This window comes from Muntiacus reevesi, chromosome 18, assembly GCF_963930625.1.
Source record: "Muntiacus reevesi chromosome 18, mMunRee1.1, whole genome shotgun sequence".
In the NCBI taxonomy this organism is placed as follows: domain Eukaryota; kingdom Metazoa; phylum Chordata; class Mammalia; order Artiodactyla; family Cervidae; genus Muntiacus; species Muntiacus reevesi.
In genome coordinates this window covers 9,027,788-9,040,700 of record NC_089266.1, presented here as the reverse complement: position 1 = coordinate 9,040,700, position 12,913 = coordinate 9,027,788, and the positions used below count along the sequence as shown (strand labels likewise).

Sequence of the window (12,913 nt, the reverse complement as noted above, 5' to 3'; positions counted from 1 at the left end):
AGGCAGAGCTGACCACTGCCAAAAGGCCAGGCAGGTAGAGCGCATAGACCTGCAGCGCCTGGGGTTGGGCAGCACAAAGGTCATTTACCATTTACGTGAGTTTTCTTACAACAGGAGGTCCTGGTAAGGAATGCTGGACTAACAAGTCACCGCCGACCCAAAGAATTCAGGAAAGGTCGAAAGATGATCCATATGTCCTACAACCTCCCAGCATCCTTCCTGCTGGTGTCCATCTTGGCTGAGTGACCCACATGCCACCAGGAAGGACCCTGAGTCAGAGAGATCAGCCAGCCACAACCCAGAAACGAACCCCATCCCTATAAACCCGAGACTGAGAGCCCGGCGGCAGAGCTCCTCCTGGGCTCCCTCGTCCCGCGGCTGTCAGCCCGGGCGCCTCTCCCCAGCCAAGTCCCTTGCTTTGTCAGCACGTGTCTCCTTGGACAGTCTATTTCCAAGTGTTAGACAAGAGCCCACCCTCGGGCCCTGGAAGGGGCCCCCCTTCCTGCAACAACTTTACAAGTCAGTGAAGTCATGGCCTTAGAGAGGGGACCCCAGGAAATCCAGCCCCTGTCTCCCTCCAGTCACCAGCTGGAAAGATGGACAGGGTTCCCATGGAGGGGAGAAGCCCCTGGCCCACCCTGGTCCCCGGTGGCCTCATCCTCCCCAGATGGTTGGGAACATGGGAGAGCGCCCCCACCAGAGTCAGCAGACCCCACAGGAAGGTGGCTAGAGCAGGATCAGGGTCAGATAAAGCTGCCCGTGCGCTTCATGGGCACTCGACACGCGCTCGGCCCTTAGTGAGCTTTTGCAAGTCACACCTAAGCAATACGGCCCTTTCGTTGCCCTGAAGGTGTCACCTGTGCCCAACACACCGCGAGGCCAAGGAAACCAAAATGTCGCAGTTTGGAGCAAAGAAAGGTTTATTGCAGGGCCATGCAAGGAGAAGGGAGGAGGAGGGCTCATGCCCCCCACCTCCAGCCCCGACCCTGCCTCAAACCAGGAACTCCTTGAAGAGTTCCAGCAAAATATTATGGGCCAGGGGAAGGAAGAGCATCTCAGGAGGGTATGTGATCAGTTCTCTGATTGGTGAGGCTGAGGGAACAGGTTGGTGTCACAGAGGTTAGCATTATCAGTCCTCCAGATTGGTGCCAGGGTTATAAGCTCATGGTCATCAAGTAATTAATTGCTTCCATTTGGTGGTGGGTTTTAGCACCCGAGAAATCCCTATGTCTGAGATGTGGGTTATGTGGGTAATTTATGTGGGTTTCCTATGTCTGTTATGTGGGTACTTCAGAAAGGCAGAGTAGAGATAGGAGAGGGTCCTGCCCGATCACAGAGGCAGCCCTGCCCTGCCAACTCCCACCAGCTCTGCCCAGCCAGGGCCCCGGTGGGTCCCCCCAGGCCACCAGCAGCTCACTCCTCCCCCACATCCAGCACCCGTTTCCTACCTGGTTTGCTTGGTCCAGATCAGCTTCCAAGAAAAGAAGGCTATGATGGAGATGAGGGTACCAACCAGCACGAAGGTGGCCTCCTGGTGCAGCTCTCCTGTGAAGGAGGCGGGGGCAGCTGGGCTGGACCGGTGTTAGGCCGGGCCAGGGTAGGCATGGCTGCATCAGGGCACCCTTCCCTGCTCTCGGCACCTCCCACTGACCTACCAGAAGTGGCAGCTGCCCTTCTAGAAACCATGGGGCCCTCTTACCTGGGAGTACCAGTGTGAAGGGACTGTGCTGGACATCGATGTCACTTTCAGCCTGGCACCAGAACTAGTCCAACGTCTGCTTTGGTGGGAAGGAGAAGCTGGCAGACTCCCCCTGGGTTCGGAATCTGCAGCATGTGGGTGAGCCCGGCCCTTCTGACCAGTCTGTAGGTGGGCTGCCCGAGGATGCCCGCAGAACACCTCCACCATGAGGCCTGGCCTGCTGCCCGGCAGGGTGCAGTCAGCCTGCGGCTGGGGCACCGGCTCTGGCGGGGGGGGGGGGGGGGGGGGGGGGGGAAGGAGCACAGGTGAGGTTGGGAGACTTTAACACCCTCTCCCGAGCAAAACGCCTCATTACATAATGCCTAATGAGCCTAGAAGAGCTTCCCAGGTGGCCCAGTGGTAAAGAATCCGCCTGCCAAGCAGGAGATCCAAGCAGGGAGTTTGATCCCTGGGTCAGGAAAATTCCCTGGAGAAGGAAATGGCAATACCAGTTGAAGGAAATTCCACTCCAGTATTCTTGCCGGGAAAATCTCATGGACAGAGGAGCCTGGTGGGCTACAGTCCACGGGATCACAAAGACACGACTTAGTGACTAAACAACAACAATGAGCCTAGAGGCCTGACTGATTACTATCTCTTCCAGGCAGCCGTCTGGATTACTCCCTCCATCTTGTATCTGAGCTTCTACCCTACTTGCAGTGTATACCATACAATTTCATATTTGACTTTATTCTCATGTAGTATATTCTGGATTGCCAGATTTAGCTACTAAAAATGCAGGACACTCAGTTATTTTTTAATTTCAGGTTAATAGTGAGTAAAATTTAGGAGGTCTCTTCAAGACGACTTCTGGGAAGTGAGACAGTCCAAAGAGGAAGAAGGAAACCAATGTTTATCAAGAAAATGCTGGTTTGGCAATTCCTCAAAAAAATTAAAGAATTACCTTGAAGTGAAGTGAAGTGAAAGTCGCTCAGTCGTGTCCAACTCTTTGCGACCCCATGGACTGTAGCCTGCCAGGCTTCTCTGTCCGTGGGGATTCTCCAGGCAAGAATACTGCAGTGGGTAGCCATTCCCTTCTCCAATTACCATATGACCCAGCAGTTCTACTCCAAGATATATATCAAAACAATTGAAAATAAGGACGCTAACAGATACTTGTACACACATGTTCATAGCAGCGCTGTTCACGACAGCCAAAAGGTGGAAACAGCCCAGATGTCCATCAATGGATGATGAATAAACAAAATGTGATCCATCTATAAGATGAAATAGTATTCAGCCATAAAAAGGAATGAAGCAGTGACACCTGCTATTAATACACTATGAATGACTCTTAAAATATTATACTGAGTGAAATAAGTCAGACCCAAGAGGCTGCATATTGTATGATTCCATTCATGTGAAATAGCCAAAACTTAAAAAATCCCCAGAGAATTTCCTGCTGGTTTAGTGCTTAGGACTCTGTGCTTCCACTGCAGGGGGCTTAGGTTCTATCCCTGGTCAGGGAACTAAGATCCCGCGTGCCACACAGTGTGGCAAAAAATAATAATTATTATTATTATAATAAATAATAAAATAAAAAATCCCCAGAGTCAGAAAGCTGATGAGTGGTTAATAGGGGCCAAGTGAGGGGCAATGAGGAGTGACTGCTTGAGGGGTATGGGGTTTCCTTTCGGGAAATGGAAATGGACTAAACGCTACTGAATTATCACTTTAAAATGGTTAACTTTGTGTTACGTGAATTTCACCTCAATTTTTTAAAGAAAAAAGAAACTGCTGGAGATAAAGTCCACCCGTTGGGTTTAGACTCTTTCTGCTCATAACATTACTACAGAAATTAATTGAAATGAGGACATGAGTAGGACACGTGGAGAAATCTGGAACACAGGTTGGGAGAGCTGACACCGGATTCAACTTCTAGAGCCAACAGTTTTGTCCGCTGTTGCAGGGGCCAGGTGCTCTGCCAGTCCTGCGAAGCACTGCCTCCCTGGCCCAAGGCAGGAGACCAGAAAGTTACTATCTGCTGACTGAACAAAGCAGTTGCTCTCGGGTTGCACGCTGAAGTGTGGCATCTGCTCCTTGCATCTGCGACACAGTGGTGAAACTTGAGTCGTGTGGTCCTGGTGTTCCCTGAGGACACCCTGAAGCTGGGGATTTCCTCCCAGAATGGGGACAAATGAGGTACAAGGTGGACCAGGCACCTGACGAGCTGGCCCAGCATTCAGGCCTGATCCTTGGCAGTGGCCTGGAGACGTCGAGGACCTGTCCACCTTCTGAGATCAGAGATCAGAGGTTTCTTCATCAGACCTACTCTGGTACCTTCATGGTAAACATCTCCAGCATACACATCTTTGCCGCAGGCACTTCCACTACAAACATTTTCATTTCATAACTAATTGGCCATAAGGCAATTCTGCCATAAAAGATAAAGTAACTGGTTGACAACCGAGTTTCATTTCCCTATTGATACAGGACTCCCATGTTTATATTACATAAATCTTAGCCCGTGTGACTATACAGTGACAAGTATAAATGTGATGGTCTTAAAGTAATGGGTGCTAACAGTTATGTAATATTGACTTGATAGAAAATGCAGTGATAAAACTGAAAGTGTGAAATGAGAGGATAAAGCCAGATGGCATATTATACTAGAAAACGATAACATATCACTTTGCAAATCCTTTGGTGATTTGAAAGCACAGAATTAAACCCCCATTTCCTGTAGAACTTTGGAACGTCTATCAACAGACATGTGACAATGTGCCAAGAGTACACAACAGTGTAAAAGTTTTCCCCGGCATAGGACAAGCTGTGTTATGAACAGCATCCTAGTGTTTGGAAACTGATACCTCTGTTAATGAGTGAAAAAATTTTAGTAAACAAGAAAAAGTGTGATGCTGAATGAGGAGATCAATCAATGGATAGTGGGGAGGGGGGAGGATACAATATTATGAATGAAAGACTTGGAAGACAAGTGCTTAGATACAACACCCAAAATAAAATCACTTATTTATGCTGCATGGCCATGAATCTACACACATTTAAAAAATTTTTTTGCTGAGCCACATGGCATGTGGGATCTTAGTTCCCTAACCAGGGATCGAATCCTTGCCCCCTACATTAGAAGTGCAGAGTCTTAACCACTGGACCACCAGGGAAGTTCCTACATATATTTTAAATATATTAAAATATTTTCTACTTCATAACAAAGTCTTTATTTTTTCAGTTCATTTTTCATGGTTCATTGTGTCCTTTTAAATGTCCCTCTTTTATTTACTTTTTATATTCATATGGCAAAATTGCCTTCTGGCCAACTAGTTAATTAGGTATGTGGTGACGACACCTAAGACAAAGATGTTTACTGCGAAAATAACTGGATACCACCACACCTACTCTGGGGACACGGGCTGTGGGGATGGTGGCCAGGCTTCTGCCACCAGCAGGTCAACATCTGATTCAAAGGGGCAGTCAGAAGGCAGGAGGCAGGTGGGTATGATCCAGACCACAAGAGATGCTATGGTGGAGGGATCCTAAACTCAGAGAGGAGGGACGGAACTAGAGAAACAGGCCACTTTAGGAAAGGCAAGGACTTCAGAAACACAGGGAGAGCAGACGCTCACAGCACCCAGAGAACTCTCCTCCCTGGATCCAGGACCAAAACCCACTCTGCAGCCCCTCGCAGCAGGCATTCATCCATCCACACAGCCTCTCTGCTTGCAAGTAACTTTTCTGTTTTCTGGGTAGATCCTGAAGTTGATTTTGATGTAGCAAGCATCTTGGGACTTCCCGGGTGGTCCAGTTGCTAAGACTCTGGGCTCCCATTTGGGGGGTGGGGGTGGCTTGGTTCGATCCCTGGTCAGGGAACTAGATCCCACATGCTGTTAACTGAGATCAAATGCAGGGCCTCCCTGCTGGCTCAGACAGTAAAAGAATCCGCCTGCAATGCAGGAGACCTGTGTTCGATCCCTGGGTTGGGAAGATCCTCTGGAGGAGGGCATGGCAACCCATTCCAGTAATCTTGCCTGAATAATCCCCATGGACAGAGGAGCCTGGTGGACTACAGTCCATGGGGTCGCAAAGAGTCAGACATGACTGAGCACAAAATCCAAGCATCTCTAAGATCTTCCTTTTGGCCTGGGCTTGCCCATAGTGAATTCTCTGACAGTGATCAGGATTAAACAAAGATGCCTTCTGAGTGGGGGCTTGGGAGAGAGGGCTGAATGATGCATAGGGGGTGCCTACCAGATTTTTCGAGGAGTGTGTGGAGGGGGTGCTTGGGCGGGGGGTAGAGATGGGTGTATGAAATCCAAATATCATATACTTCATACATCATCTTCGTCCTGCCAGGAACGTTGGCTCTGGAAGTGCTGTGATCAGAAAACTACTCGGAAGAAGGTAGAATATGATGTTCTTCAGAGACATTTTCTAGGGATCCTAAAGTTTCTGACCATTAAGCATATTTCTTTCTCCACCAGTGGTTCTCAATCTGGGGTGATCCTACCTCCAAAGACATTTTTGTGTCTGAGGACAGTCTTGGTTGTCACCAATGAGGGGTAGGGTGCTCCTGGCATCGAGTTGGGGAGAGGCCAGGGAAGTTGCTAAACATACTACATTGCATAGGGCTACTGCTGCTAAGTCGCTTCAGTCGTGTCCGACTCTGTGTGACCCCATAGACAGCAGCCCACCAGGCTCCCCCGTCCCTGGGATTCTCCAGGCAAGAACACTGGAGTGGGTTGCCATTTCCTTCTCCAATGCATGAACGTGAAAAATGAAAGTGAAGTCGCTCAGTCGTGTCCGACTCTTAGCGACCCCATGGACTGCAGCCCACCAGGCTCCTCCGTCCATGGGATTTTCCAGGCAGGAGCACTGGAGTGGGTGCCATCATCTTCTCCAGCGCACAGGGCAGCCCCTATTAAAAAACCACCCGGCCCCAATGGTAATAGTGTCAATGCTGGGAAATGTCTAGACCACCGGCAGCAGGCTTGCTGAATCAGGATTCTCCCCTTGCCCAGGGTTGCTCAGTCATCACAAATTTTTTCCCATCTGAGACTCTTTCTAAACTTCATGAGAACCCTCGATTTTTTTCCATGCTTTTTTTCAAACACTCTTTTGTGCAAAGAAAAAGTTAAGTAAAGCGCTATCTAGAGTTTAATCTACTCTCTGGGGCACCAGTTTACAGACTGCTACCAACAATTTCAGCAACGTGACTCTGGGGTCAAACTGCCAACGGCTCTCTGCCCAAAGACGCTCTTGGGGCCAGAATCTTCCTCCCTGGGGAAATGTGGGACCAGACTTAAGGGTGATGATATTTTTCGCCCCCTTCGTTGTGAGGAAATGACCTTGATTTGACAAAAGTGGAAAGAAAAAGCTGGCCCAGCTTCATTTCCATTCCAGTGGCCATTAATAGAAGCCTGATTTACATAAGTTCAGAGACAGGAGCCACTTTCTATTTTCATTTCCTACAGGGCAGAGCATTCACTTTTTATTCTGACAAGGCTTGTGTTGTTCTTCCCTTTTGATTATTTAGTGTATGCATCGAGCCCACCCCCACAGATAACGAGTGATCTATCATTTAATTAAAAATTCATCAACTGTGTCTGATGTGTCTGTGTCTCTGTCCATCTGAATTTGTCAGGTGTCTGAACATCTGAATTTGATCACTCAGACACACTCAGAATTTGATCAAGTGACAAGGATACCCTCAGGACTGGGACCGGAAATTGAGCCTGGCCAGGGCGGGGCTGATGGGGTGGCTTTGCAGAGCCTCCCACGGTTGCTAAAGAAAGGACACTCTCAGGGCTGTGCCTAGGCCAGGGCAGTGGGGCTACTGCCCAGCTAAGCTCAGAGGCCTTGGAGATCACCCCTGCTTGTTTCTGTGATCACCCAGATGCTTGGAGATTGAAGTCCCAACCCTGGAGACCCAATTCAATAGATCTGAGCTGGGGCCCAGGAATCTGATTTTGAATAGGCAGGTACCTGCTGAAGGTTGAACTCAGTCCTCCAAAAAAGATGTATTTAAGCCTTACTTGGAATGGGACCTTATTGGAAATGGGGTCCTTATAAATGGACTCCAGTTTAGGGTGGCCCCTCACAAGAGAAGGGAAGCCCCTGGTGGCTCAGGCGGTAAAGAGCCACCTGCAATGCAGGAGACCTGGGTTCGATCCCATGGGTGGGGAAGATCCCCTGGAGAAGGGAATGGCAACCCACTCCAGTATTCCTGCCTGGAGAATTCCATGGACTGAGGAGCCTGGCGGGCTACAATCCATGCAGTTGCAAAGAGTCAGGCATGCCTGAGCAGCTAACACACACACACACACACAAGAAAAGAGACAAAGACACATACACACAGGTCTTGTAAAGACAGAGACAGAATTTGGAGTGATGCTGTCTCAAGCCAGGGAAGGCCAAGGACTACGACAGCCCCCACGAGCAAGGCTTCAGACTTCTGCCTCCAGAACCAGGAGAGAACCATTTTCTGCACGGTGCTTCCTTAGAGCAGCCCCCTTCCAGGTGGTGCTTGTGAATGGTCTAGAGCCTCACCCTGAGGATTTTGAAGTGGGTTTTAGGAGTGGAGAGGGGAGGGACAGCCTTGAACTCCCTGTCTTCAGATACTGTACCCTGTCCCTCTGAGTTGCAACGACCTAGGAACGCCCACCGTCCCTTGAAGACTCTTGCACCCGGCTCCTGCTACACTCCATCCTGCACTTGCCGTGATTCCTGGGGAATTCAAATAGACAGAGAATCTTCCCCAAATCGTGGCTCTTCCATTCCTTAACATCCAGTGTTTCAGGCCCAACCTCTTGCTCCTACTGATAGTAATCAGTACTTGTAAGGCTGCCCTTGACTTCACCAATCTTCCTGTTGCTCAGACCGAAAACCCGGAAGTCATCTTCCAGACCTCCCTCTTTCCCACCGCTCCCTTCATCAGCAACGGCGGTTGGCCTGACCACCAGAATACATCTTGACCACTTGGTCAGGCCTCCTGGCTACCACCCAGTCTCTCCTCTGGATCCTGGGACCAGTCTAATGACTCCCTAGGATTCTACCCTTGGTCCCCATCCCATCTCTTCTCAACACAGCAGCCGAAACGACCCTCTGAAGAGCAAATCAGGTCAAGCCTCCTGCTGCACATCCTCCCAACGCTCTGCCCACAACGCCAGGCCCCTGCTCAACACGACCCCTGCACTGCCTCCTCTCCCCTCCTCCTGCTTTCTGGGCTCTGGCCACGCAGGCCCTTGTCTGGACACATACTGCGCCACCACCTCCGTTGCGTCCTTTCTGTGTCCCCTTCTCCGAAGTGACTTCCTAGTAGGTGGCACCCTCCCTCCCCGCCCCCACCACACCCTCCCTTCCCCTCTTTCCTGCTTGCTGTTCTCGGGACCCACCACATGCTAGTGCGCTGCAGAATGTGCTTTCCTGGGGAGGGAGCTGCACCTCCAGAGGTGTGTGGGATCTTAGTTCCCTGACCAGGGATCCAACCCGTGCCCCCTGCAGTGGAAGCATGGAGTCTTAACCACTGGACTGCCAGAGAAGTCCAGATGTGCTTATTTTTATTATCGTCTGCCCCCCGGTCCGACTAGAATGTAAGCTACTTGAGGGCAAGGATCTCTGTTTCTTTTTTTTTTTTTTTAAGGGATCTCTGTTTTGTTTCCCCACCTTGTATATCCATCCTGGGGCCTTGAGTAGCACCTGACACCAAAAGGTGCTCAACCTGTAGCTGTTGAATGATTGAATGAATGATCTGTCAGTCGGTCCCTTAGGAGTTCAGTTAGCAGGGCTTGTGGCCCAGAGTCTGAGCAGAAGTCAGGGGCTGGAGGGGGGTGGACTGGATCTACCCAGGTACTTCCCGGAGGCCCAGAGGCCCGGGCTGAGAGCTGTTCTCTTTTTATCGGAAACACCATGATGTGTTTGTTTTTAAAGCAAATGAGGAAATGACAATTCAGCCTCTGCTGCATTCAAGTGAGACCCACCCTTCAGTGGAATCGAGGCGGCTGAGGCCACAGCCCTGAGAAGGAAGGTACGGGTCCACTGACACCAGAGGAGGGGCAGCCCCTGTCCCCGCTTGGAGACGTGGAGAGGAGCAGGTGACTGATCCCCTTGACCTTAAGGGTCACAGGGACAGAAGGGGGCATGGGAGAGGGCAGGAGAAGGGAGGGGGAGCAGACAGGTGGAGGGGGAAAGCGGACGGGCGGAGGTGGTACAAGGAGCATCTTCTCTCCCTGGCTCTGTACCACCAGGCGGCTTTGTGGGGAGTGGGGTGGTGGGGGCGCTGACACCCTCCTGCTGCCTCTGAGAGTCGGGAAGCTTCCCCTTGGCTGGACCTCAGGGCGGGGGTGTGGTGGGGGGAGCCCAGACTTCCTCATTCTCTCACTGCCCTCCTCCTGAGCCGAGGCGCCAGCCGAACGCCCCCGGCCTGCCCTGGGGTCACCCCCAACCAGGACTCCCTCTACAGATCAGTCACTGTGGCAGAGTGATTGGATATGCCCCCTGGGGACATGCCCTCTGCCCTCCTCCACTGATAATGCCTCCCCAGCCCAAGGGGAAGCCAAGCACTTTCTGGGTCCATATCACTGTGCCCACCATGCTCTGCTGTCCCTGCCCACCCCCTCCTGCTGAGCCGTCTCTTCTCCACCCCCCCAGGGCCCTGCAGGGGTGGAGGCTGGGGTTCCAGAGCTGTCTAGCTGTCTGGCAGCAGACGCCACTCACCAGCAACAACCTCTCACCCTGGCAGCCAAGATGGCAGGCGGGGGCCTGACGCCAGGGTCCCCAGCTGGGGGTACTCCTCCCCGCAGTGTGCTGGGCGACTCTCCTCTCTCCTGTGAGGAGGTGCTGGTGGCTGTAAGAGAGGTGAGCGTGGTCAGGAGGACCCAGGGAGTAGAGATGGCCAGAGACCACAAAGAGAGCCTCGTCCTGAGCCCAGAGGGAGGACCAGGACCTCACGAGCATCTTCGCTCACAGAAGCTCTTTGAAGCCCAGAGCATTGTGTCTCATGAGCCCATTTTGCAGATGAGTATAAAGAGTGGGCCCAGAATGGCAGAGCAGTAATGCATGCAATAGGGGCTTCCCCGCTGGCTCAGTCAGTAAGAATCCGCCTGCGATGCAGGAGACCTGGGTTTGATCCCTGGATCAGGAAGATCCCCTGAAGAAGGAAATGGCTATCCACTCCAGTATTCTTGCCTGGAGAATCCCATGGACAGAGGAGCCTGGCAGGCTGCGGTCCATGGGGTTGCAAGAGTCAGACAATACTTAGTGACTAAACCAACATGCATGCAATAAGGGGCTGGTCTGTGACTCAAGCCCAAATCCTCCCCTCTCTGTCTTATGCTTCCGGGGTCTGGGCCTTTGGGCCCCACCTCTTCTGTGCTCCCTAGACCCCTGGACCTTGAGCCTGCCACCTCAAGGCCTTGGCAGCAGCCCCCTCCCACGATGTCCCTGAGCAGCTCACCTAGGGCAGCCAAAGACAGCAGCAGCAGGAGCCTCAGGCCTCTGACCAACTGCCCTCCACCCAGCAAGCAAGAGTTGCCTTGATCGAAGCCCTCTACCCAGAGCCCCTGGGTGCTCCCTGGGTGGGTGCATGCCTGCAGCGGGGAGATAACCTGGAGACCACAGCACCCTGGGGCTGGGCCCAGAACATCAATGCTTCCCACACCCCCAGGGGATTAGGAGGGGCTCAGAACCAATCCAGGGCTCCCGGTTGCCACCACTGCTGAGCAGTAGGACCCTGGGGAAGAAGATGCCCACATCCTAACCCTGGCGTGCGTTCTGGTAGCTGGCCAGGGGGATGGCACTTGCTAGCCTGCTGATTTGGGGATGAGGGGACTATCCCAGAGCAGCGAGGGGGGCCGGATATAATCATGCTGTGTGCTCCGTGTGCTCAGTCGTGCCTGCCAGGCTGCTGTCCGTGGGATTCTCCAGGCAACAGTACTGGAGTGGGTTGCCATTTCCTTCTCCATGGGACCTTCCCAACCCAGGGATTGAACCTGTGTCTCCTGTGGCTCTTGCGTTGGCAGGCCGATTCTTGAGCCACCTGGGAAGCCTGATGGAATCATGAGGGTCCTTTTGAAGGACTGGACCCATCAAGGCTGGGACCTCAGGGCAGAGAGACGAGAGGGAACAGGTGAGGTGGGGGCCAGCACCCAGCCAATCCTGCAGTGGCACCAACATCCCCAGGGAGGACGGGCACCTCCCCAACAAGGCCTTTTTTTTAATGAAGGAAGTGACTTTACTGAAACACTCCCTGTTATACACTGATGTAGTTGCATGCATTTTTCTTCTGCTCTCATGGAATGTGGCTCTTTGATCCGTACACAGATGCCCTCCTCGAGGACAGGGTCCTGACCCCTAGCGAACCATTCGCTTTCCTTGCAGGCTTTTCTCTCACCCAGAACCTCATAGGTCAATGACACGCACACCCCCAGCACAGCCCCAGAAGGGGCACCTGACCCAAGAAAGGCCAGCTACCCTTGTCTGGGCTCCTGGGCCCCTGGGTGTGGCTCGAAGGCAGCTGGTGGGTCCCTGAGGTCTGGGTGTGTCAGGAAGCTGGTCTGGCGGGATGACCCAGCCCACCTGCCAACAGCAGGAAGGATGTGGGTGGGGTGGGCGGGTTGGGGGTTGGGAACTAGAACCTGGACAGTGTCCTGGAGCTCCCCTGGGGACTAGCTTTATCTGTCACCTTGGTGGTCCCTCATCCCCATTGGGCAGGAATCGCCACCCAGAATCCTGAGTTGTACCCCTGGGGACACGCCCTGGGGACTCATCTACCTCTCTGCATTTGGGGAGCAACAGCTTCCCAGTGAAGAGTTTCCCAGTGAAATTCCCTCCCAGAAAGTCTGTTCTAACTCTGATGAGATGGGTGGGGGAAGGAGTTGAGGATTCCAGACAGAAGGGTCTCCTTCGCTGCGGGCAGGCTGTTGCCTAAAGGCTCAGAAGCTGGAGGTTTTTCCTCTACGTTATGCTCAAGGCATCAGATTCGCGCTGAGGCCGCTCATGAAAAGCCTCCCTCTTTCATCAGTGTATTTGAGTAGCCAGGGCAGAGAGCAGCGGGTAGCTTCAAAGGACACTTCCCTCAGGCCTTGGTGGAACCAGGGCCATCCTTCTTGCCCCACCCCGGGTACCCCTCTCCAGCCATCACCTGTGTGCCCCTCAGGTGGGGGCCGAGCCTGTTCTGCATCTCTTCGCCACAGGCTGCAGGTGTCACAGCACTGAACAGCTGCC

General features: G+C 52.5%; 1 long non-coding RNA gene across 1 annotated transcript; it reads right to left on the bottom strand.

Annotated features, from left to right (window-relative positions):
* Nucleotides 1–977: 977 nt before the first annotated feature.
* Nucleotides 978–10,536, bottom strand: LOC136148892 (uncharacterized). The gene is made up of 3 exons (XR_010659607.1): nt 10,406–10,536; nt 1,449–1,962; nt 978–1,092 (listed from the first exon to the last, which is right to left on the bottom strand). It is a non-coding gene; the product is annotated as an uncharacterized lncRNA (long non-coding RNA).
* Nucleotides 10,537–12,913: the final 2,377 nt, after the last annotated feature.